The 26,561-nt window shown below is 43.5% G+C and overlaps 1 protein-coding gene across 4 annotated transcripts in view; it reads left to right on the top strand.

Moving 5' to 3' along the window:
- LOC137369778 (guanine nucleotide-binding protein G(s) subunit alpha) overlaps nt 1-26,561 on the top strand; it is a 709,287-nt gene that overhangs the window by 544,019 nt on the left and 138,707 nt on the right. The window lies entirely within an intron of this gene.

Genomic DNA, 26,561 nt, shown 5'->3' with positions numbered 1-26,561 from the left:
ATATAAATGAGACACCCAGATTTCTCTCAAGCGGTAAAATTGTAATTGAGTTTGTTAGTTATTTCCATGGTCAACTAGTTTAACATCTGGTATTTATGTTTTATTATTTGAGAAGATATCGTTGATTAAAAATAAAGTGATCGTGTCTACAAAACAATGCATATTTTATAAAAGAGATTGCTTCAGTATTTTTGTTTGGGTGCTCATTACATCTGAAGTTTATTTTGTTTTTGAACTGAATTTTTAAATATCTCTGCTATGTTGGTGATGGATTGATTAGGTTAGGTGGGGATGTGTTGTGTCACGCAGAGCTATTCCCCATGAAGTAAGGAGGAGTGGTCCTGTGCAAACTGGTATATCAAAATGGAGCAGATTGGGAAGAGTCATCAGAGTGTGGGATAGCATCATCATCAACCCAGACTTGACCATTGGATCAGATTAGCAGCAAAATCCAATGGGATTTAGACCACACAGAGACAGAATGTTGAATTTATTTTTGCCTGGGAGGTTTATTTTTTTTCCCAGTTAAGTTTTAAGAATTTTACAGCAGACTTTTTTTTTAAAAAATGCTTTTTGCTTGCAGGCTATTCATGGCTTGAATTTTCTTTTCAAGTTGCAAATGTCAGAAACAGCAAACTGCTTATAAGGGTGAAGACAGCAAGGTTTATGACCCTATTTTTCTCTCCTGTCTCCTGTAGGCATTGACCTTTGCTAGAATGCAACCCCATAGGCCTCAACAACCCACTGTACCCCACCCCACCCCACTAGCTATTATTCACATATGAGCTTTGGCAGCTAGTGTTGACATTGTTTGACTTTGAAGTACATCTTAGTAGACCTAATTATGTTCTCATTCCATACTTCTACGATTTCGAACAAGGGTTACCAGATACAAATCAGGTAAAGCCCCCCCACCCTCTCCACCAAGAGGCACTGTGACCAATTACACTTTTCAAACTGTTTTCCCAAGTGAGATCAAATAACTCACCGCAAATGGGGCATCAAACTGGAAGCTTCTGTATGACAGTAGAATCTTGATTATGTGTGTTTCCAATATCCGTACTCTTGATTATCCATGAGAAGTTTCATGGGATTTGGGGTGGGGGGGTGGGGGGGTGGTGAGGGTTGATGTTATAAACCAACTGAAATGCAGAGTTGTAATTCATTTTTCACAGACTGGTGATCCATCAAGATAAGTCATTGTTATTTGGTCAGTCGGTACCTGGACAGAATTTGCTTACTAGGCACCAGGCATTTTTTTAGTTTAGGCACAGCAGGCCACCAGAAATTGGAGCTTTAGGTCCTGTATACCAGCAAGCTTCATCTTTGAAATGGAAAAATGTGTGTCATATCAGTACATTCAGATAACTTGACTGAAAAATTGGAAAATTAATTAGGTGCGTAAAATGCACTGTATCAGAATAGAAGCTAGATAAGCATTGAAGGGAGAAAGGAATAGAAGGTTATGCTGCTAGTGTCAGGTGGAGAAGGCTGGAAGGAAGCTAGTGTGGAGCATGTAGCAGTTGAGTAGATTGGCCAGTTCCAGTGTTGTAAATTCTGTGTAAGTACAGGAAGATGTTCCATTATCCACTAATTTTATTTATCCACTGAGGTTCATTCCTGTGGTGTATGGTCGGTAATTGAGGTTTCACTGTATATGGCGTAATGTTACATGGTGCCTTTGATCATCATCGGAGAGCGTTAAAAATTGAATTTAAATGTAATTGAGCTTTTACTTACAGATTGCATTATTTACATATGTTGACGATACCCCACTTTACCTTTGCTCTAATTATTAATCAATTAGTGTTATTTTTAGAGTTTGTGAAGTTTTTTAACAAGGTGAAGGAATAAACTGTTCCCCAGCAAAAAGGTTGAGTAAGTGGCCTGCTGACGAGCCTCTGGTGCTTACCAGCAATTGCAATCTGTAAATGTTCTTTTTCTTGGTAGTATCAAATGGAACAGGGAAAACATACCATTGAGGAGAAAACGAGTGAGTCATGTTTTAGCCTGAGAGCCACATTAATATTGAGAATCCGAGGACGTACAGGCACAACAACAATCCATCACGCTGGGAAGGCTGCTCGGAGCCATTCTGCCTTGCCTTTGTGGGTTGGATTAAAATTTTAGCAACACAAGTGCAAAGTGGACTGTTGCCCAAAGTTTGGAATACTTGCATTTGTCCACTTGTGTCCTTCAAATTCAAATATGGAATTCAGGAGAAATTTATTTACCTGGAGAGTGGCTAGAATGTGGAACTTGCTACCACAGGGAGTAGTTAAGGGGAATAGTATAGATGAATTTAAAGGGGAAACTAGATAAGCACTTGAAAGAGAGAAATAGAAGATTAGGCTGATAGGTTAGATTATGAGGAGTGGGAGAAGGCTTGTGTGGAGCATAAACAGCAGCATGGATCAGTTGAACTGAATGGCCCGTTTCTGTGCTGTACATTCTATGTAATTTTACAATACAAAATGCAAAAAGAAATTACTTTTCCTTCTTACTGTTTAATTGCTTTTGCATTGAGCTAAGGTTAGGTAATCTCAAACTTCCCAGATACACTGTTCTGAAAAATAGCAGATCCCTAGTGATCTCATCACATAAATACTGCAATACAGGTGTAGTCAAAAGATTTGATCTAAACTGACATTTAACAGTAGTGGGCTAAGGTTTTAGGAAGTATTGCCAGAAAATCCTTCATTATTAAACAGTAGAACAAATTCTGACTGACCATCTTTTGGTTTGACTGAGTTGAATTTTGAAAAATCGATTTGTTGTGAGTTTATGTATTAACAGCAACTTACCACATCCACTGGGGAATTTTACCAGGCCTTTGGAGGTTGGAGGGGGGGCAGTTGGAATCTGGGAAAATTAGAAAAAATGCCTATGTGTTCCCACCTTCTCCTGCCTTTCCCCAAGGCAGCTTCTCTGCATTGACGGCAACCCGTCCAGCATCAGCAGGAAGCCAGTATGGTTGTTAATGAAGTAATTAGCAGGCATTGTCCGAGGGCAATGGAATTTGACCGGTGGCACATGGGAATCCTGCAGTCGTGTGCACACTCCCACCTCCTCAGCCCATCTACCATCCCTAATTGGACAGCGATCCTCAAGGCGCCCTCTTAATTGGATGCCTCCCGGATGATTGTACAGGCAGTCCTGTTGCTGCGGTGATCGGGTTTGTGACCTGAAAATGGTTCCATTATCCAGAAAAGTATCTGAGGTGGGAAAATTCCGCCCCACGTCTTTAAATGGGGATGTCAGGATCTACGTGCATGCAAAGAGCAGCTCCAATATCAGACAGCAGCACTGGTTCTAAATTGATGTAGCACCAGATAGGAGTATTTGTCTACATAACAGTGACTACTGTTCAGAAGTCGCTGGGAAGAACTTGGAGACTTTTCTCACAGATGATTTAAAAACAAGTCTTGTTTCTTTTAGAAAGTGGGAGACCTATAAACTGGTTACCTATAAACTACTGTATAATTGATCTTTAAAAAAAAGTTTAGTTATTCCATACTAAGAACACAGCTTCTGTATCTAGTTCCTAGTTCTGATTCCTTGACCACCACAGTCCATGCCCAACCACAGCTTCAACCCCACAATTGTAATTTCTGCCCTCCATCCACCCTAGTCCTTACCAGACTCCTCTCCTACATGAATTCCACCACTGCTCCCTTGAACTCCACTTAATTACTCCTTAGCGCAATGCTTGCTGAATTTGATAACTGCTCCCTCTCCTCGGGCACTCTTCCTCCACCTTTCAAAACTGCTTTCGTCAACTTGCTTCTTACATTTTCTACTCTCGGCCATCTTTTCATCTCCAATTGTCCCATCTCCGAAGTTCCCATCCTTTCTGAGATCTGGAACGTGTCATCATCACTGATGAAATCATTCCTGTTCGTGCTTTGTGCTCTTCTGAGTCCAACCCACTGTGTTTTTGCTCCTGTCTCTCTACCATCAATGGCAGAGCCTTCTGCCATCTTTTTCCCACACTCTGGATCTGGCTTCGCAACAACCTTTCAGTCTTGCTACATTGCTTCCCATCGTCAAAAACCTCATTCAAACCTACCTTATTGGCCATGCTTCTGGCTGCCTCTCTATTGTGCTTCCTACTCTCCCTAATACTCTTCCTAATGCTGCCCATAGGTCTGATTCTCAATTGTGAAGTTGCTTGGGATGATTTGCTGTATAAATGCAAGTTATTGTAGGTTAATTTTTACCTTTTTCATATACATAGTACGATGAGAATGTTAAAGGTGCTTGGCAGTCCTTGTAACTATTAGCAGTGCCTGTGACGAGAGAGAGTCAGCCTTTTATTGCCAGTGCTGAAAATTTTGACCTTTTTTGTGATCAGGTTCACTTAACAGAATTGTGGTTCTGCTTTAACCTAAAGAAACTCATCGTAAACTCTTTTAATCTTAAGTGAGATAGATAGAGAGCTAGTTGCAGCAGGTTCTGGATGACCAGATGCAGCAAGTAATGAGAGGTAAAGGATTGGAGATGGAGTAATAAACATTGTGATGTCAATATCGGGGAATTCCCTACATAACATCGTGAGGATTGCAGTGTTCAAGGAAAGCTGACCTTCATTTTCCCAGAAATTAGGATGGACAATAAATGCACCCTTGCTATTGTTGCCCATATCGGAGATATGTATGCTGGTGCTTTCTTTGCTTTTCAGTTTACTAAAACTAAACCACAGTGCTTTCACAGTTCATTGAGTCCAGATACTGTCAGTGATTTTTTTCATCCAGTTCACTGGGATTGATGGGTTACAGCACTGAACATGTATTTCACTTAGTGGTTTGGATTCTGTCATCTGGAAGACTGTTGGCTTTGTTCAATAATAGATAAACTTCAGAAATAAATATGCACTTTGGGTTATCTTGACATCAGGAAAGGCACTATTTAAATGCAGGTCATGACATAAAGAAAGCCCTAAAGTATGTTTTGTTGAATGACCTTTCCAAAAAATATATAATCTGAATGAGATTGATTTAACTAGATCATGTTATCAGCAAGATTAATGAACTTGAGGTAACACTTGTTAATGGTTGATAAGATTGGCTGATTCACAGAATCACAGAATAATTAGAATTAGAACATTACAGCGCAGTACAGGCCCTTCGGCCCTCGATGTTGCGCCGACCTGTGAAACCATCTGACCTACACTATTCCATTTTCATCCATATGTCTATCCAATGACCACTTAAATGCCCTTAAAGTTGGCGAGTCTACTACTGTTGCAGGCAGGGCGTTCCACGCCCCTACTACTCTCTGAGTAAAGAAACTACCTCTAACATCTGTCCTATATCTATCACCCCTCAACTTAAAGCTATGTCCCCTCGTGTTTGCCATCACCATCCGAGGAAAAAGACACTCACTATCCACCCTATCTAACCCTCTGATTATCTTGTATGGCTCTATTAAGTCACCTCTCCTCCTCCTCCTCTCTAACGAAAACAACCTCAAGTCCCTCAGCCTTTCCTCGTAAGACCTTCCCTCCATACCAGGCAACATCCTAGTAAATCTCCTCTGCACCCTTTCCAAAGCTTCCACATCCTTCCTATAATGCGGTGACCAGAACTGCACGCAATACTCCAGGTGCGGCAGTCTGCATAATACAATGCAGAAGAGGCCCTTCGGCCCATTGAGTCTGCACCGATACATTAAAACACCTGACCTGTCTACCTAATCCCATTTGCCAGCACTTGGCCCAAAGCCTTGAATGTTATGATGTGCCAAGTGCTCATCCAGGTACTTTTTCAAGGATGTGAGGCAACCTGCCTCTACCACCCTCCCAGGCAGGGCATTCCAGACAGTCACCACCCTCTGGGTAAAAACGTTCTTCCTCAAATCCCCCTTAAACCTCCCGCCCCGCACCTTAAACTTGTGACCCCTCGTAACTGACCCTTCAACTAAGGGGAACAGCTGCTCCCTATCCACCCTGTCCATGCCCCTCATAATCTTGTACACCTCGATCAGGTCACCCCTCAGTCTTCTCTGCTCCAGTGAAAACAACCCAAGCCTATCCAACCTCTCCATAGCTTAAAAGTTCCATCCCAGGCAACATCCTGGTGAATCGCCTCTGCACCCCCTCCAATGCAATCACATGCTTCCTATAATGTGGCGACCAGAATTGCACACAGTACTCCAGCTGTCGCCTTATCAAAGTTCTGTACAACTCCAACATGACCTCCCTGCTTTTGTAAACTATGCCTCTATTGATAAAGGCAAGTGTCCCATATGCCTTTTTCACCACCCTATTAACCTGCCCTTCTGCCTTCAGAGATCTATGGACAAACACGCCAAGGGCCCTTTGTTCCTCGGAACTTCCCAGTGTCAGGCCATTCATTGAATACTTCCGTGTCACATTACTCCTTCCAAAGTGTATCACCTTACACTTTTCAGCGTTAAATTCCATCTGCCGCTTTTTTGCCCATTTGACCATCCCGTCTATATCTTCCTGTAACCTAAGACACTCCACCTCACTGTTAACCACTCGGCCAATCTTTGTGTCATCCGCAAACTTACCCCCCACATAGTCATCTATGTCGTTTATATAAATGACAAACAATAGGGGACCCAGCACAGATCCCTGTGGTACGCCACTGGACACTGACTTCCAGTCACTAAAACAGCCGTCTGTCATCATGCTCTGTCTCCTACAGCTGAGCCAATTTTGAATCCACCTTATCAAATTACCTTGTATCCCATGTGCATTTGCTTTCTTGATAAGTCTCCCATGTGGGACCTTGTCAAAGGCTTTGCTGAAATCCATGATTGTATTGGCTCTTTGTTACCATTAGCTGTGGCAAAGTTGGAGGAATTCTGTCATATAATTTTGTACTGTAAAACGAAAGAAACTTGCCCTGTGTCACAGATTTCCATTCACTTCTTGTTTGTTTTGGCTGTTCTATGGAATTTGAACTGTTTAATCCTGGAGATGCTGACTCATACTCTATAGGTTCATGAACATGGGTAGGCCCATGGTGGGCATCCAAGTAGCTACTTATGCACGTACCCAGATAGGGAGTATCAGTGAACTATTTAACTATAGCAGGCTTTATTGTCAAGCCTGACCCTTTCTTTACCTAAGTTCGAGTTAAGTCAGTGGACAGGGCTCAGGTAAGGTCAGGGGGTAATGATCAAGAGTGGAAGCCCTAGCTGGCTGTGGTTTCACTTCCCAAGTCTGCAGTTACAGAGGCCAGGTGTAGCTCAAACCCTCAGCTCTTCTCGCCATTAGTGAACTCAGTACAGACCTTGCTACATGACCTGTATTTTTCAATTTCACACTGAATAGTACTTTTATCAGTCTTTAGCAAATTCTGCTTTTATCTCTCAATGGCAGTCTGTAATAAATCTTTGTGCGATTCAGTTTAGTTGTTGGTTAAAAAAAAAATATATGTACACTGGGTTGTGGGGAAAAGTGTTGTCAAGTACAATAATAGGCCAGAGGAGGTATGTATCAAGACTGGGATTCATATGTTTGCTTTGCTAATTAAGAAAATTAATTGAAAACCTCTTTAATCAAAGCTGTGTAATTAGATGTAAATGGACAGAATGAGGGTCGTTATGTGAAAGAAAACAAACTTTGCTGTCTGACAGCTGGGAATTGCTCATTCAAACACTAGAGTGGGGTGGGTCCAAAAATAGATGGGTAGTAATCCTTTGTGTGAATTTGGGGCTCTATTTTGGCCCGTCCCTTGGAATGAATGGTGGTTCAGAAATCATTTAAGTTGACATTAACGTGAGATGGAAATGTCATGTATACCTACCACTACTTATTGAGAACATAAAGAAGTCAGGTCAGACTGGTGGTAGAATGAAAATAAATACTATTCCCAGCACTAGCTGGCCCAAGTTTTTGTTTGACAATCTATAGATTCTTGTTTATTGTTGAGTTAAGAGTTTCACAGTGTGTCAAAGATTGCATGACAATAGTTCTCACTTTCCTGTTATAATCAGCTGCTCTTTGCATTCCCAGTCTCTGTAAAGCAGTCTTTACTGCAGACTGAAGGACCTGAGCTTGAATTTAGCCAGTGTGGCTGGAAGAAATGCCAACTGTCTCGTGGTTGTTGAGAGCCCGTTGTGAAGTATGCTTGCAATTTTATTGCAGCTCCCAGTGGATGAAAATCCACAGCATCATCTATAATATATCATTAAATTAAGCAGCTTTGCACACTGGAAATCTCTTCTGAAATGGGAGCTGATGCACACGGTTGGATTTATGTCTGGAGATTTCTACAATGTACAGTAGTTCTAAATGGAGGTTGTCTCTAAAACTACACAGTGCTGCAGAGGGTTTACTTCTTAAAGAACGCTGTTGTTCGCAAGGGAAAAATTTAGAAAGGACTATTTTGAGGTGGTGTGTCAAATTTTGTTAATACTCCAGTGAAGCAGTTTGGGAAGTTTCACCATGTTACATATGCTATATAAATGCAAGTTGTTAGGAATTGTATTTTCAAAATCGTTTTTAACATGAAAGTGTTTTAATTTCCTGTTAATTGATAACCCAATTAGTTGACGGTGTTACCATTGCTGCTGCAGAAATGACAGCCCAGTTTTGAAAGAATACCTGGTTTGGCATGTTCTTTTTCTTTTGGGCCTCCTTATCTCGAGAGACAATGGATACGCGCCTGGAGGTGGTCAGTGGTTTGTGAAGCAGCGCCTGGAGTGGCTATAAAGGCCAATTCTGGAGTGACAGGCTCTTCCACAGGTGCTGCAGAGAAATTTGTTTGTTGGGGCTGTTGCACAGTTGGCTCTCCCCTTGCGCCTCTGTCTTTTTTCCTGCCAACTACTAAGTCTCTTCGACTCGCCACAATTTAGCCCTGTCTTTATGGCTGCCCGCCAGCTCTGGCGAATGCTGGCAACTGACTCCCACGACTTGTGATCAATGTCACACGATTTCATGTCGCGTTTGCAGACGTCTTTATAACGGAGACATGGACGGCCGGTGGGTCTGATACCAGTGGTGAGCTCGCTGTACAATGTGTCTTTGGGGATCCTGCCATCTTCCATGCGGCTTACATGGCCAAGCCATCTCAAGCGCCGCTGACTCAGTAGTGTGTATAAGCTGGGGATGTTGGCCGCTTCAAGGACTTCTGTGTTGGAGATATAGTCCTGCCACCTGATGCCAAGTATTCTCCGAAGGCAGCGAAGATGGAATGAATTGAGACGTCGCTCTTGGCTGGCATACGTTGTCCAGGCCTCGCTGCCGTAGAGCAAGGTACTGAGGACACAGGCCTGATACACTCGGACTTTTGTGTTCCGTGTCAGTGCGCCATTTTCCCACACTCTCTTGGCCAGTCTGAACATAGCAGTGGAAGCCTTACCCATGCGCTTGTTGATTTCTGCATCTAGAGACAGGTTACTGGTGATAGTTGAGCCTAGGTAGGTGAACTCTTGAACCACTTCCAGAGCGTGGTCGCCAATATTGATGGATGGAGCATTTCTGACATCCTGCCCCATGATGTTCGTTTTCTTGAGGCTGATGGTTAGGCCAAATTCATTGCAGGCAGACGCAAACCTGTCGATGAGACTCTGCAGGCATTCTTCAGTGTGAGATGTTAAAGCAGCATCGTCAGCAAAGAGGAGTTCTCTGATGAGGACTTTCCGTACTTTGGACTTCGCTCTTAGACGGGCAAGGTTGAACAACCTGCCCCCTGATCTTGTGTGGAGGAAAATTCCTTCTTCAGAGGATTTGAACGCATGTGAAAGCAGCAGGGAGAAGAAAATCCCAAAAAGTGTGGGTGCGAGAACACAGCCCTGTTTCACACCACTCAGGATAGGAAAGGGCTCTGATGAGGAGCCACCATGTTGAATTGTGCCTTTCATATTGTCATGGAATGAGGTGATGATACTTAGTAGCTTTGGTGGACATCCGATCTTTTCTAGTAGTCTGAAGAGACCACGTCTGCTGACGAGGTCAAAGGCTTTGGTGAGATCAATGAAAGCAATGTAGAGGGGCATCTGTTGTTCACGGCATTTCTCCTGTATCTGACGAAGGGAGAACAGCATGTCAATAGTCGATCTCTCTGCACGAAAGCCACACTGTGCCTCAGGGTAGACGCGCTCGGCCAGCTTCTGGAGCCTGTTCAGAGCGACTCGAGCAAAGACTTTCCCCACTATGCTGAGCAGGGAGATTCCACGGTAGTTGTTGCAGTCACCGCGGTCACCTTTGTTTTTATAGAGGGTGATGATGTTGGCATCGCGCATGTCCTGGGGTACTGCTCCCTCGTCCCAGCACAGGCATAGCAGTTCATGTAGTGCTGAGAGTATAGCAGGCTTGGCACTCTTGATTATTTCAGGGGTAATGCTGTCCTTCCCAGGGGCTTTTCCGCTGGCTAGGGAATCAATGGCATCACTGAGTTCCGATTTGGTTGGCTGTATGTCCAGCTCATCCATGACTGGTAGAGGCTGGGCTGCATTGAGGGCAGTCTCAGTGACAGCATTCTCCCTGGAGTACAGTTCTAGGTAGTGCTCAACCCAGCGGTCCATCTGTTTGCGTTGGTCAGTGATTATGTCCCCCGATTTAGATTTGAGGGGGGTGATCTTCTTGATGGTTGGCCCAAGAGCTCTCTTCATGCCATCATACATTCCTCTGATGTTTCCGGTGTCTGAGGCCAGCTGAATATGACTGCATAGGTGTTGCCAGTAGTCGTTTGCGCAACGCCTAGCTGTTCTTTGTGCAGTACTTCTGGCTGCTTTAAGTGCTGCGGATGTTAAATCGCTGGGGGCTTTCTTGTAGTTCAAAAGTGCAATGCGCTTAGCGGCTATGACAGGTTCCAGCTCTTCATTATGAGATTGAAACCAGTCTGCATTTCTCTTCGCACTTTTGCCGTAGGTGGTCAAAGCTGACTCATAGATGGCGTCTCTGATGTGGGCCCACTTGGGTTAGCATCCCCTGTGGGAGTGTTTTGAAGGGCTGTTTACCTCCTTGGTAATACTGTGTTGTGTGGCATTATCACCGTGCTAAATGGGATAGATTTCGAACAGATCTAGCAATGCAAAACTGGGCATCCATGAGACGCTGTGGGCCATCAGCAGCAGCAGAATTGAACTCAACCACAATCTGTAACCTCATGGCCCAGCATATCCCCCACTCTACCATTACCATCAAGCCAGGAGACCAACCCTCGTTCAATGAAGAGTGCAGGAGGGCATGCCAGGAGCAGCACCAGGCATACCTCAAAATGAGGTGTCAACCTGGTGAAGCTACAACACAGGACTATCTCCGTGCCAGACTGCATAAGCAGCATGCGATAGACAGAGCTAAGCGATCCCATAATCAACGGATCAGATCGAAGCTCTGCAGTCCTGCCACATCCAGCCGTGAATGGTGGTGGACAATTAAACAACTAACTGGAGGAGGTGGCTCCACAAATATCCCCATCCTCAATGATGGGGGAGCCCAGCACATATGTGCGAAAGATAAGACAGAAGCATTTGCAACAATCTTCAGCCAGACGTGCCGAGTTGATGATCCATCTTCCTCCTGAAGTCCCCAGCATCACAGATGCCAGACTTCAGCCAATTCGATTCACTCCGCGTGATGTCAAGTAACGACTGAAGGCACTGGATACTGCAAAAGCTATGGGCCCTGACAATATTCCGGCAATAGTACTGAAGACCTGTGCTTCAGAACTTGCCGCGCCCCTAGCCAAGCTGTTCCAGTACAGCTAAAACACTGGCATCTACCCTGCAATGTGGAAAATTGCCCAGGTATGTCCTGTACACGAAAAGCAGGACAAGTCCAACCCGGCCAATTACCGCCCCATCAGTCTACTCTCAACCATCAGTAAAGTGATGGAAGGTGTCATCAACAGTGCCATCAAGCGGCACTTGCTTTGCAATAACCTGCTCAGTGATGCTCAGTTTGGGTTCCGCCAGGGCCACTCAGCTCCTGACCTCATTACAGCCTTGGTTCAAACATGGACAAAAGAGCTGAACTCGAGGTGAGGTGAGAGTGACTGCCCTTGACATCAAGGCAGCATTTGACCGAGTATGGCATCAAGGAGCCCTAGCAAAACTGAGGTCAATGGGAATCAGGGGGGAAACCCTCCGCTGGTTGGAGTCATACCTAGCGCAAAGGAAGATGATTGTGGTTGTTGGAGGTCAATCATCTGAGCTCCAGGTCATCACTGCAGGAGTTCCTCAGGGTAGTGTCCTAGGCCCAACCATCTTCAGCTGCTTCATCAATGACCTTCCTTCAATCATAAGGTCAGAATTCGGGATGTTCGCTGATGATTGCACAATGTTCACCATTCGTGACTCCTCAGATACTGAAGCAGTCCGTGTAGAAACGCAGCAAGACCTGGACAATATCCAGGCTTGGGTTGATAAGTGGCAAGTAACATTCACGCCACACAAGTGCCAGGCAATGACCATCTCCAACAAGAGAGAATCTAACCATCTCCCCTTGACATTCAACAGCATTACCATCGCTGAGTCCCCCACAATCAACATCCTAGGGGCTACCATTGACCAGAAACTGAACTGGAGTAGCCATATAAATACCGTGGCTACAAGAGCAGGTCAGAGGCTAGGAATTCTGAGGCGAGTAACTCACCTCCTGACTCCCCAAAGCCTGTCCACCATCTACAAGGCACAAGTCAGGAGTGTGATGGAATACTCTCCACTTGCCTGGATGGGTGCAGCTCCAAGAACACTCAAGAAGCTCAACACCATCCAGGACAAAGCAGCCCGCTTGATTGGCACCCCATCTTCAAACTTTCACTCCCTCCACCACCGACGCACAGTAGCAGCAGTGTGTACCATCTACAAGATGCACTGCAGCAATGCACCAAGGCTCCTCAGACAGCACCTTCCAAAACCGCGATCTCTACCAACTAGAATGACAAGGGCAGCAAATACATGGGAACACCACCAAGTTCCCCTCCAAGTCACACACCATCCTGACTTGGAACTATATCGCCGTTCCTTCACTGTCGCTGGGTCAAAATCCTGGAACTCCCTTCCTAACAGCACTGTGGGTATACCTACCCCAAATAAACTGCAGCGGTTCAAGAAGGCAGCTCAGCACCACCTGCTCAAGGGCAATTGGGGATGGGCAATAAATGCTGGCCTGGCCAGCGTCGCCCACATCCCATGAATGAATTTAAAAAAAGTAGAATGCATAAAATAAGAAGCAGAATTTAGAGGGAGTGCAGTTTATTCAAAGTACTCCATTCAGTGCCTGTCTGTATAACTAAATGGTGTAATTTTTTTGAGTGATAAAATTTCTTACCCCAACGAGCACCTGCAATTTCAGGCCTCTTTCCCCTAACGTTACTACAGTGATGGTAAGCACCTTTCTGCATTCCAGACTTGCCCCATACTTTTAATGGGATTGTCCTGGAAGCAGATGCAAACACTTTTTCTGGGGACGTATATAGTACATGGTGACTATATCACTTTAGGACTCCTATAAGTAGATGGGTAGCCATTACAGAGTTGTGGTTGCAAGGTGACCAAGGCTGGGAGCTGAATATTCAAAGCTGTTTGAAATTTCAAAACGCTAAGAAGGGAGGAAAAGGAAGTAAAGTAGCTGTTAATAAAGGATGCGATCAGTACAGAAGTGAGTAATGATCTTGGCTCAGAAGATCAAGATGTAGAATCAGCCTGGATGGAGATAAGAAATAGCAAAGGAAAGAAGTCACTGGTGGGAATATTTTATAGACCCCCTAACAGTAGCTACACTGTAGGACAGAGTATAAATAAAGAAAGCTACAGCAATAATCATGGGCGATTTTAATCTTCATATAGATTGGACAAATCAAATTGGCAAAGGTAGCTTGGAGGATGAGTTCATTGGGTGCATTCAGGACAATTTAAGTTGTGGAACTAACCAGGAAACAGGCTATTTCAGATCTGGTAATATGTAATGAGACAGGATTAATTAATCTCATAGTAAAGGATCTAGGCAAGAGTGATCGTAACAATAGAACTTCACATTCAGTTTGAGGATGAGAAACTTGGGCTGAAACTAGTGTCTTAAATAAAGGCAATTATTGAGGTATAAGACCGAGTTGGCTAAAATAGACTGGTAAAATAGGTTAAAAGGTCAAACAGTAGATAGGTAGTGGCAGACATTTAAGGAGATATTTCATAACTCTTAAGGATATATTCCATTGAGAAAGAAAGACGCTGTGAAGGATGCACCATTTGTGGTTAACTGAGGAAGTTAAGGATAGTATCAAATTGAAAGTAAAGGTGTACAATGCTGCAAAGATTAATGGTAGGCCAGAAGATTGGGAACATTTTAGAAATCAGTGAAGGATGACTTTAAAAAAGGGAGAAATTAGAATATGAGAGTAAACTAGCAAGAAATACAAGAATAGATAGTAAGAGCTTCTACAAGTATATGAAAAAGATAGGTCAAGATAGCATTGGTCCCTTAGAGGATGAAACTAGGGAATTAATAATGGGAAACAAGGAAATGGCAGAGACTTTGAACAAGTATTTTGTATCTGCCTCTGCAGTCGAGCACACTAAAAGCATCCCAAGAGTAGTAGAAAATCTAAGGACAAAAGAGAGGGAAGAACTTGAAATAATCACTGTCAGTAGAGAAGAAGAACTAGGAAAACTAATGGGACTAAAGGCTGACAAATCCCCTGGACCTGATGACCTGCATCCTAGGGACTTGAAAGAAGGGGCTGCTAAGATAGTGGATACATAGGTTGTAATCTTCAAAAAATTCCCTAGATTCTGGAAAGTCCCAATGGATTGGAACACAGCAAAAATAATGCCCCTAATCAAGAAAGAAGGGAGACAGAAAGCAGGAAGCCATAGGCAAGTTAGTCTAACATCTTTAATAAAAGCAAAATACTGCAGATACTGGAAATCTGAAATGAAAACAGAAAGTGCTGGAAATACTCAGTAGGTCTGGCAGCAGCTGTGGAGAGAAAAACAGAATTAATGTTTCAGGTCCGTGTCCTTTCTGTTTTTATAGCCTAGTATCTGTTGGTGGGAAAATGCTGGAACCCATTGTTAAGGAAGTAGTAGCAGGACATTTAAAAAACCATAATACAATCACAGAGTCAACATGGTTTTATGAAGGGGAAATCATGTTTAACAAATTTATTAGACTTTGTTTGAGGATGTAACAAGCAGGGTGGATAAAGGGGAGCCAGTAGATGTAGTGTATTTGGATTTTCAAAAGGCGTTCGATACGGTGCCATATAAAAGGTGATGATGTTGGAGGTAATGTATCAGCATGGACAGAGGATTGGCTAAATAATAAGAAGCAGAGAATTGGGATAAATGGGTGATTTTCAGATTGGCAAGCTGTAACTAGTGCAGTGCCACAGGGATCAGTGCTGGAGCATCAACCATTTGCAATCTATATTAATGACTTGGATGAAGGGACCGAGTGTATTGTAGCCAGATTTGCTGCACAAGGATAGGTGGGAAAGCAAGCTGTGAGGAGGGCACAGTCTGCAAAGGAATGTAGATAGGTTAAATGAGTGGGTAAGAATTTGGCAAATGCAGTATAATGTGAGAAAATGTGAGGTTGCCAATTTGGTAGTAAGAGTAGAAAAGCAGAATATGTGACTGTGACCAAGGTAAACTATCTTTCCTCATCCATTCCGACCTGCCTGCAGCCTTTAGCATGATTGAAGATCTATCCTTGGCCCACTACTATTTCTAATCCAAAGGCTTACTCTCAGCGATATCATCCAAAAATGCAACATCAGTTTCCACATGTTCGCTGATGACACTCGGCGCTACCTCATCACTATTTGTCTTGACCTGTCCACTGTCTCTAAATTGTCAGATTGCTTGCAGAAATCCAGTATAGAGTGAACAGAAATTTCCTCCAGCAGATCAAAGTCATTGCTCCGGTACCCACCACAAACTCTGCTCCCTAGCCACCAACTTTATCTGTTGCCCAGGCAAGTGTCTGAGACTGTTTGCAACCTGTCATCAACTTTGTCACAATAAAAGTCTTAAAACGTGAAACCTTGTGTAATTATTTAAATTGGTCTGGGGGTTCATATCTGGAATTTTTAATATTAATGGCCTCACTGAGGTCGTAACAGCCCAAGGACCAGAAGTTAACAATCTCTGTTAATTAAGAAATAAAGGATTATGGGATCACTCCTAAAATTCTAGATCCATTTGTTTTGTCTTGAATGGAGCAGTTGCTAGCATGTAATCCATGTTCATCTAAAGAGTGCAGAGGCCAAAAGGAATTTGTCTCTCTTCGGTCATAATAGTAGGTTAATATTCTACTGTTTTTCCTTGATTTTTTTACCTCCCCACAGACATAACTTCATGGCAGTTCACCCCTTCCCACCATCCCCTGCACTCATGATGTTTATTTGACCCCATTCCCCCAACACACTAAAAATCTTAACCTCGCTGCCCACTAACCACCCCCCGCCCCCCAGCCCCACCAGTGTCACACCTGTTTTCCCCAGACAGGGAAGTGGAGGTGCGGGAGTGCCAGCCACTGCCCTGAAGTTGGTGGCAGGCTCATAAGATCCCAGGTATGTGCATGTTAGTGTATTCGTTATATTCGTTTACAAATTTAAATTCAGGTTGCATTGCCCAGCGACAGGAGAGTTGTCACGGAGCCTCACCAACACCGGGAGAATCGGGCCCAGCCCTATCGGTGTCGGGCTCCATGGGTGGGCATCTGCCAGAACGATCTTCCGGCCCCCACCCCCCGGCCACAGAGCCTGACATCGGGGGCTAAAGGCCGGCTCGGGTCTGCAAATGAAACCCGACCCGAGCCCGACAGAACCACATCCAACGCCCAGCCCGGCCAGAGTCCTTTCACTTTTTCCCGCACCCACCCAACCTGATCCGACCATCAGTTAACCTAGCTTCCGTTTTTCACTTAGTTGCTTATCTGCATAAGCTTAAAAAAACTGTAACTAAACAACCTTTCAAGTCCAAAAGGTACATTAACATTGGAGCCGCTAACTGGAGGTGGTGATGGAGCGTACCCGATCCGAACCCGAATGCCAGGCCTGGAAGTGCGACCCGACCCGACTCGAATGCCAGACCTGGAAGTGCGACCCGACCCGACCCGAACCTGCCACACGTCATCGGGCTCCGTCGGATTTGGGTCGGGTAGCCATGCTCTATCGAGGGCCCTGTAAAATCCAGCCCAGAGAGTTGTGTTGAATTGAGGCAATAGTGAGACAAGTTGTATTTGATTCTGAGAGGGATCATATGATCATTGGCCGAAAAACATTCTTTTTAATTTTTCATAGCGTATATCAGGACTTTGGTAGTTGTCATAGATCGACTTCTGTGGGGCAAGCGGATTGGTCTTTGCAGTGACTAGGAAATATTCTGTAGTCCAGATAATCCTGTGCTGTATGTGGCAGGAGAAAGTTTATGTTCCTTTTTCCCCCCCCACCCCCCCCCATCAATTTTGTCCATCCTAAAGCAATTAACTTCTTACTGAAGTATAGATCCATCACCCTAGTAGCCTTCATTCTCAGTGTGATCTTAGAAAGTGAGCATTAGTAAGTCTTTCAACAGTTGAAGATCTGTGCCCAATCTTATCTTCACCTGACATTCATACGTTTGTACTTCCGGTCAGTGTTACTGGATAATATTCATGACAGAGACTTACATTTCACCCGCTCTCCAACTCTGACACGGTGAAGCCAATTTTGTAGTGCTTCAGCACAGCATCAGCTGATATCAGCTAATTTGACCATGACCAGGTTTCAAATCTGGCAAACATTCTGTACGGCATCGGTACTGCCTTAAGGAACTGAGCTATTGGTAGGAAGCCTCTTCAACAAGATAGGAGAAATTTTGGATAGAAATTTCTGCTCGGTCTGCATTGCCAGTAGTTTGAAATGGTATGACAATTCCTTGAGATCTTCTAGCTGAGTAACAGTGGAAACCATAGCACCGCACGCAAAGAACAGTTTTAATTGTGTACAAAAGCTGAAGTTGGTATTGGATCTGTCATCTCCTGTTCCATGATGCAGAGCATTTACGCACCATGCACCAGATCATCCTTGATCCTGTTTTATATATTAAGCATTTCTAACCTTGATGCCACCGAAGTTGGTTATGCTGTGAATATGAGTTAAGGGAGCTTGAGATCTAATAGTGCTGCTTAGAACAAGCTGAAACTGGTTCATGTGGAACCCAAGTATTTGACTTAGACTTTGGACTTATTTTAGGGGAGAGAGGAATAACAGTTCAGTGGAGGGAGGGAGTGAGATTGGTCTTAGGCGGAAGTGCAAAACAAGGTTCCAGAAGAGGTAACAACATCCTTAAATTATGCAACTTTCCCCCAAAGCGATAAAAGTACTTTAGAATCATTCAAATAACTACAAAGAAAAACCCAAATCAGCACTATGACTCAAAAAGCTACTCTGCCCATTAATGTAGCAGATCCTTTTACCCAGAGAGGAATGGATAATATTTCCTAAATCACCAGATAGATAAAAGATTAAGTGGTGCGTTGTTGTGTAATATAACTCTTAATCTTTGTACGCAAGTTGATTTTGAGTGGAGCTAGTTAAATGTCTGCAGCACAATTTAAATAAAGTGTAATAAAAAGGGGTTAATGAAAATTAAGTAACTACAGAATTTTAAAACTAGCACAAGTTTCAGTACGAGGCTAAGTATTTTGAGTGATTTCCTCCACTGTTTGTTATCTGATCATTTTTCACTTGATTTCTTCTGTACGGTATAAAATTAAATAAAGGATTATAAACAGCTCACTTATGTGGATATGCCTCTAAGTAAGCATTACTTTTGTATTTTGTATCGTTACCTTAGGTGTATCCCCAGGATTCTGCAGCCCCTTCACCACCCCCACCCCAGGTCCACTAGCTCTGTCATTAACGTTGGAAGAACCTCTGAGCCTTCCTATTTTTAACCTCACTGCCATTTAAATCAGCATGTTATGTTCTTCAGAGAGTGAGACATTGTGTGAAAATTATAGAATCATAGAATGGTTACAACACAGAAGGAGGCCATTTGGCCTGTCGAGTCTGTGCTGCCTCTCTGCAGGAGCAATCCGGCTAGTCCCACTCTCAGGTCACAGAATATACCCATTTTTCCCCACCAACTGCACTGTTAGATTTTCTTTCTTAAATTACATTGATTTTACAGCTCAGAAACAGACCATTTGGTCCATGCCAGTGTTTATGCTCCACAAAGCCTTCTCCCATCAACTTAACCTTCTATGCCTTTCTTCCATGCACTTATCAGTACTGAGCAAATTGATGGAGCTGCAGACTGACAAGTCCCCGGGTCCTGATTGACTTCATCCTAGGGTCTTAAAAGAGGTGACTAATGATGTAGCAGATGCGTTGGTGTTAAATTTTCAAAATTCACTAGAATCTGGAAAGGTTCCATCAGACTGGAAAGTAGCAAATATAACCCCTCTATTCAAAAAGGGGGGGAGACAAAAAACGGGTAACTATAGGCCAGTTAGCTTGACGTCTGTCGTGGGGAACGTGCTAGATTCGATTATTAAGGAGGCTATAGCTGGGCACTTAGAAAAACTCAAGGTAATCGGGAATAGTCAGCATGGTTTTGTGAAAGGGAAATCGTGTTTAACCAATTTACTGGAGTCTTTTGAAGGAGTAACATGCGCTGTGGATAAAGGGGAGCCCGGTGACGTACTGTACTTAGATTTCCAGAAGCCATTTGACAAGGTGCCATATAAAAGGTTACTGTGCAGCGTAGGAACTCATGGTGTAGGAGGTAACATATTAGCATGGATAGAAGATTGGCAAGACGTGACGAGTGGAGTCCCACAGGGGTCTGTGCTGGGGCCTCAACGTTTTACAATTTATATCAATAAACTTAGATGTGGGGAGCAATGGCATGGTAGCTAAATTTGCAGATGACACAAAGATCGGTAGGAAAATATGTTGTGAAGAGGACATGAACTTGCAGACCAATTATAGATAGGTTGAGTGAGTGGGCAAAAATCTGGCAGATAGAGTATAATGTGAGAAAATGTGAAGTTGTTTACTTTGACAGGAAGAATAAAAAAACATAGTATTACTTAAACAGAGAATGACTGCAGAATTCCACGGTGTAGAGGGATCTATGTGTTCTAGTGCATGAGTCACAAAAAGTTAGTATGCAGGTACAGCAAGTCATAAAGAAAGCTAATGGAATGCTGTCCTTAACGAGAGGAATTGAAAATAAAAGTTAGGATGTTATGCTTCAGTTATACAGGGCATTGGTGAGCCAGCATCTTGAATACTGTGTGCAGTTTTGGTCTCATTTAAGGAAGGATGTAAATGTGTTGGAGGCAGTTCAGAGGAGGTTTACTAGATTGATAACTGGAACGAGCGGGTTGTCTTATGAGGAAAGGTTGGACAGACTGACTTTTCACTGGAGTTTAGAAGGGTGAGAGGAGACTTGATTGAGGTATATAAGATCCTGAATGGCCTTGACAAGGTAGATGTGGAAAGGATGTTTCCTCTTGTGAGTCCAGAATGAGGGGGCACTGTTTTAAAATTAGGGGTCACCCTTTAAGGACAGAGATGAGGACAAATTTTTTCTCTGAGGGTTGTGCGACTTTGGAACTCTCTGTCTCATAATGTGGTGGAGGCGGGTTCATTGAATATTTTTAAGGCGGAGGTAGATAGATTCTTGTAAGGCAAGGGAATCAGAGATTATCGGGGATAGATGGGAGTGTGGAATTCCAGATACAAACCGATCAACCATGATCTTACTGAATGGCTGAGCAGGCTAGAGGGGCCAAATGCTTCAGCTCCTAATTTATATGTTCATATCTAGCTTCCCCTTATTAGGTTATTTCGTAGACGCTTTCTTTTAATACCTTCAGACTTGTCAAGTTTATTACAGTGTGGCTTTTTTATGACTGCTGTGACTTATGCAACCATTAGCACTTTGTCTTTATGTACAGAAATGTAATGAGCAATTTATTTGAAATCCTAGTTTCTGTAAATTTTTGCAGGAAGTTATCTTCTCTTATCTCCCATTTGTTTTCCTCTCTGAATTTGGGGAGGTGGTGGTGTAGTGGTAATGTCATTGGACTAGTAATCCAGAACCCAAGTTAATGCTCTGGGGATGTGGGTTCAAATCCCACCACAGCAGATGGTGATATTTTAATTCAATAAATAGATCTGGAATTAAAAAGCTAGTCTAGTGGTGACCAAGAAACCATTGTCATAGAATCATAGAAAGTTTAAGGCACAAAAAGAGGCCACTTGGCCCATCGGATCTGTGCCGGCCGAAAAATGATCCAACTATTCTAATCCCACCTTCCAGCCTTTGGTCTGTAGCCCTGCAGATTCCAGCACTTGAGGTGCATATCCAGACTCCATTTGAATGAGTTGAGGGTTTCTGCCTCAACTACCCCTCCACCCTCCGGGTGAAAAAGTTTTTCCTCATCTCCCCTCTAATGTTTCTAACAATCACTTTAATTCTATGCCCCCTCATGACTGACCTCTCTGCTAAGGTAAATTGACCCTTCACCTCCACTCTATCCAGGCCCCTCAGAATTTTGTACATTTCAATCAGATCACCCCTCAGCCTTCTCTGTTCCAAGGAGAACAACCCCAACTTATCCCATCTTTCCTTATTGCTGCATTTTTCCAGTCCTGGCAACATCCTCATAAATCTCCTCTTTTCCCACTCTTGTGCAATTGCATCCTTTCTGTAATGAGCTGACCAGAACTGCACACAGTACTCAAGTTGTGGCCTAACGAATGAGTTATACAGTTTCAGCATAACCTCCCTGCTCTTATATTCTATACCTCGGCTAATAAAGGAAAGGATTCCATATGCCTTCTTAACCAGCTTATCGATCTGTCCTGCTACCTTCAGAGATCTGTTGACATTCACTCCAAGGTCCCTCACTTCCTCTCTACTTCTCAGTATTTTCCCATTAATCGTGTATTCCTTTGCCTTGTTTGCATCACCTCACACTTCTCCAGGTTGAATTCCATTTGCCACTTTTCTGCCCATCTGATCAGACCATCAATATCTTCCTGCAGCCTCCAGCTATCCTCCTCGCTATCTACCACACAGCCAATCTTTGTGTCGTCTGCAAACTTCTTGATCATGCCCCCTACTTTAATGTCCAAATCGTTAATACCACAAAAAACAGGGGACCCAGTACTGAGCCCTGTGGAACGCCACTGGAAACAGCCATTCAGTCGCTAAAACAGCCACCAGCAATTACCCTTTGTTTTCTGCCACTGAGCTAATTTTGTATCCACCTTGTTGCATTCCCCTGGATTCCACGGGATTTTATTTCTTTAACCAGTCTGCAATGTGGGACCTTGTCAAATGCCTTGCTAAAATCCATGTAGACCACATCAACTGCACTACCCTCATTTATCTTGTTACTTCAAAAAATTCTATCAAGTTGGTCAAACAAGATCTTTCCTTAACAAATCCATGCTGACTATCCTTGATTAACCTGTGCCTTTATAATTTGCCCACTACTGAGGTTAGACTGACTGGCCTGTAATTATTTGGTTTGTCGATTGTTGTAAAAACCCATCTGGTTCACTCATGTCCTGTAAGGAAAGAAATCATTAGTCCTCACCTGGTTTCGCCTACATGTAACTACAAACCCACAGTAATGTAATTGACTCTTAAAATGACCTCTGAAATGACCTAGCAAGCCACTCACTTCAAGGGCAATTAGGGATGGGCAAAAAATGCTGGCACAGCCGGCAACGCCCACATCCCACGAACGAATAAAAAGAATCCTCAACAGCAGGAGGGAAGTACCAGTCCCTTCAAAGCTGATCCCTGGAGTACTCTAGATCTCCCAGCCTAGCATCTAACTGCATTTTGAAGAAATGTAATGTTGGCAACTGTCTTCCAGAAGCTAATGCTAGAGACCCCACTGGCTGGAAACTTTGCTTTGCAGCCAGAATGGAGTTTTTGGTTCAGATTGTTTCAGGGACTGAATGCCCCTTTAAAATATGATCGTCACAAACAGATCCAATAAAGAATTCAGGAGAAGCATCCTTACCTCTTTAGAAATGTATGTTAAGTCACTTATTATCTCAACGAGAGAACACATTTTGGGCGTGTAACCCTCATTAGAACACTTCTAATGAAGGTTAACACCAGAAGTGTCATGATCTATCTTCTTATAGACTGCTGTGATTTTATTTTTCTCTATTGAGTTCTGTGTAGCCTCACTCAATCCTTCCTAAACTGTCAGATGACCAGTTTATCCCACCCAGCTGCATGATTAAGTCAGTAATTGCAGTTACACAATGATTGCAGAGAGTGGGAGGGGGCTCATTAACACTCGCAGTTAGGCCGAATGGTCAGTTTCCGTGCTGTAAATTCTATTGAAAACAAATAGAACATAGTAGGTCAGTTGATAAGTGAACCTCCCCAACCTGGAACCTGAGCCTTACAGAACAGAAATTCTCACTTTCAGGACTCAAGTCACTAACCTCAGCTTGGGCAGCAGTAGGGTCGCTACAGTAACAGAAATAAATCAGTTGTGAGTCCCATCCTTAATTGCTATTCATTTCTCCCCACTTGAAAACATGCATGTGTTGATGTCAGACAGGTTGAACTGTGATTCCTCTTGTGATCAAGCAGCCCATCAGCAATGCCTCTCCACGCTAATGGCCACATGGGAAAGGTATCTGGTCTGGAAGGACCAAATTGCAGCATGAGTTGGCACTTTCAGGAGATCAAGCGTAGAAAATAGTTACTAAATGAGGTGAGAACAGATCATTAAGTGTAAAGACTGAATCTGCTAAAGATATGATTTATGTGGTTCTGAGCCAGACACCAAGATTTGTGCATATATGCGCACAGCTTCTTAGAAATTTTGATTCTATAATCTGTGTGGAGATCTACCATTTAAGCTTTATTGGCAATTAGCCTGAAATAGAAGTTTTTCCAATTTGTAGTTTACTGCATCCCAGGACATGGTGTGTAATTAGAACCCAGTCAGAACTCCACAGAAACAGCGGTGAACCCAGTTCTAGAAGTCTAGCAAAAGTGGTCAAAAATAAAAACAGAACTGACATGGGAATTAAGAACAATTCAATTGAATTTCTCTTTGTTCCCCTGAAGTTCCAAATACACTGCACACGTTTCTTTTCTGTATAGCCACTTGGGCCTTCAGTTCCTTTGGTGAAATGGCTATTTATGGATGGCTGCAGGAAAAAGCAGAAACTTTGAAATTTGACCGTGTGTTTGGGAGAGGGAAATGGTGCAGCAATTACTTTCCCCTTCCCTTTCTCGGGTTTTCGCTGAAGTGCGAACAGACACTGAGCAAGTGGAATGCTCGTCAAGGATTTGAATAGGGCCTTAATGAGTCTTGCACAGATCATATGTACAGGCTGTTTGAGCTCGATTTGTTAGGTCATTAGATTGAGTCTATTGGATATGGAGTAGCCATCCATTCATCATAATGGAGATGTACATCCCACCAATCAAGTTATTGGTCCCAACAACAACATGCATTTATATAGCACCTTTTAATGTAAAAACATCCAAAGGTGCTTCATAGCGTTATTAAACAAAATTTGACACCAAGCCACATCAGGAGCTATTAGCACAGGGTACTAAAAGCTTGATCAAAGAGGTAGGTTTTATGGAACTTAAAGGAGGACAGCAATAGAGAGGCGGAGAGGTTTAGGGAGGGAATTGCAGGCAGCTGAAGGCATGGCCACACATGGTGGAGAATGCACAAGAGGCCAGAATAAGATAGCTCAAGTAATCTATTGTTTCATATTAATGTACGGTTAATGTGTCCCATTTCAGAAGAGGTTTCTTTGTCTGATGGGCAACAAGGCTTTTATATAGATAGGTAGACTAGAACTTGGGGATGCAGTTTAAGAATAAGAGAGTTTAGTTGGTTGAAGATGTCACAGGTTTATTGCAACTAAACTATTATACAGTACAGAGGTAACTATTTACATAACCTGCCTCTACGTGTGACAGTAGCAGAGTGGCTCAGGCTTATAGTCACATGACTATGTACTGGTACTTGGCTCATTAGCATACTAAGATCTTAAAGGGACATCACTCTTAAAGGCAATCACACAACAGTCCCAGACTCTACAGTTTTGTCGTCCTATTTGATTCCAAGCTGAGCTTTGGACCCCATATCCTATCCATCACAAAGAATGCTACTTTCGTTGCCATAACATTGTCCACCTCTACCCTTGCATGCACCTCCCCCACCCCCCCCCCCCCCGCAAATCCCCAGTGCTAAAGCTAGTCCATGCCTTTGCAACTTATCGGCACAACTATTCCAATCTCTTCTGCCATCTTCAGACTCTATAAACTTCAACTCATCCAAAACTCTACTGCCCGTATCCTACCCTGTGGCCACATCTTGCTCACACATCACTGCTGTCCTCGCTGAACTATTTTGCCTACCCAATGCTTCAATTTTAAAATTCTCATGTTTAAATACCATCATGGCGTCTTCTGCAACTTCACCCTGTAACCTGCTCCAACACGTCAACTCCCCCCAGACTCTGTTTTGTACACCCCCCCCCCACCCCCCCCCCCCCCACCCCTACAAAAAAAACTTCATGCTGTTTTCATTCACCATACCAACCACTACCCCTTCCCCCACTCCTCCATCGCCCACCCCTGCAACCTCCCTTTGCCACGCCATTGGCGGCCATGCCTTCAGATGTGTAGGCCCTGCGCTCTGAAATATACTCAGTAAACCTTTGCTCTTTTCCACTTCACTCTCCTCTCTGAAGGGCTTCCTTAAACTCATCTGTTTGACTCAGCCTTTAGTGACTGCGCGCCCCCCCCCCCCACCCCACCCCACAACCAACCTACAATCATCATCTTTGCCTCAGCATCCATTTTTGTCTGATTACACTGCCTTGGCACTATACAAACGCAAGTTGCTTAGTGCACAGGCTCTTGACATCCAAACATGGCAGCAGCTAACTAATGACAACCTCATCCTGTTCTCTTTTCCAAGGTTGGTACCCAGTATGTGCCATCGCTGATATTTATCCATTTTTTAAAAAAACTTGCAGTTTATCAATGCATGTTTTCTGCCACAACGGTCAAAACTGTCCAAGTTTTAAAGCTTTGTGAAATAAAGCATACATATTTCCATTCTGGGGTAAGTGTGGGGTAGATTTTTTTTTGTGTGGATTAAACCACAGATTTTCAGTGAAGCATAAATTATTATTGGTGTTGGATGACTTGAGCAATAAATCAATATATGCAAGTTACATGAACAGTTTTCAGGAGCTGGGCAGTGTGACAGATCAGCTCTATTATTGATTAATTTCAGTGTGCCCATTTATGGCATCCACACTTGTTTTTTTTTAATTGTTCATGGGATGTTTGCGTCGCTGGCCAGGCCAGCATTTATTATCCATCCCTAATTGACCTTGAGAAGGTGGTGGTGAGCTGCCTTCTTGAACCGCTGCAGTCCATGTGGGGTAGGTACACCCACAGTGCTGTTAGGAAGGGAGTTCCAGGATTTTGACCCAGCGACAGTGAAGGAACGGTGGTATAGTTCTGAGTCAGGATGGTGTGTGACTCGGAGAGGAACTTGCAGGTGGTGGTGTTCCCATGCACCTGCTGCCCTTGTCCTTCTAGTTGGTAGAGGTCACAGGTTA

This window comes from Heterodontus francisci, chromosome 5 (assembly GCF_036365525.1).
Source record: "Heterodontus francisci isolate sHetFra1 chromosome 5, sHetFra1.hap1, whole genome shotgun sequence".
Taxonomy (NCBI): domain Eukaryota; kingdom Metazoa; phylum Chordata; class Chondrichthyes; order Heterodontiformes; family Heterodontidae; genus Heterodontus; species Heterodontus francisci.
The sequence above is the reverse complement of the archived record's forward strand: the minus strand, read 5'-3'. Positions and strand labels throughout refer to the sequence as shown.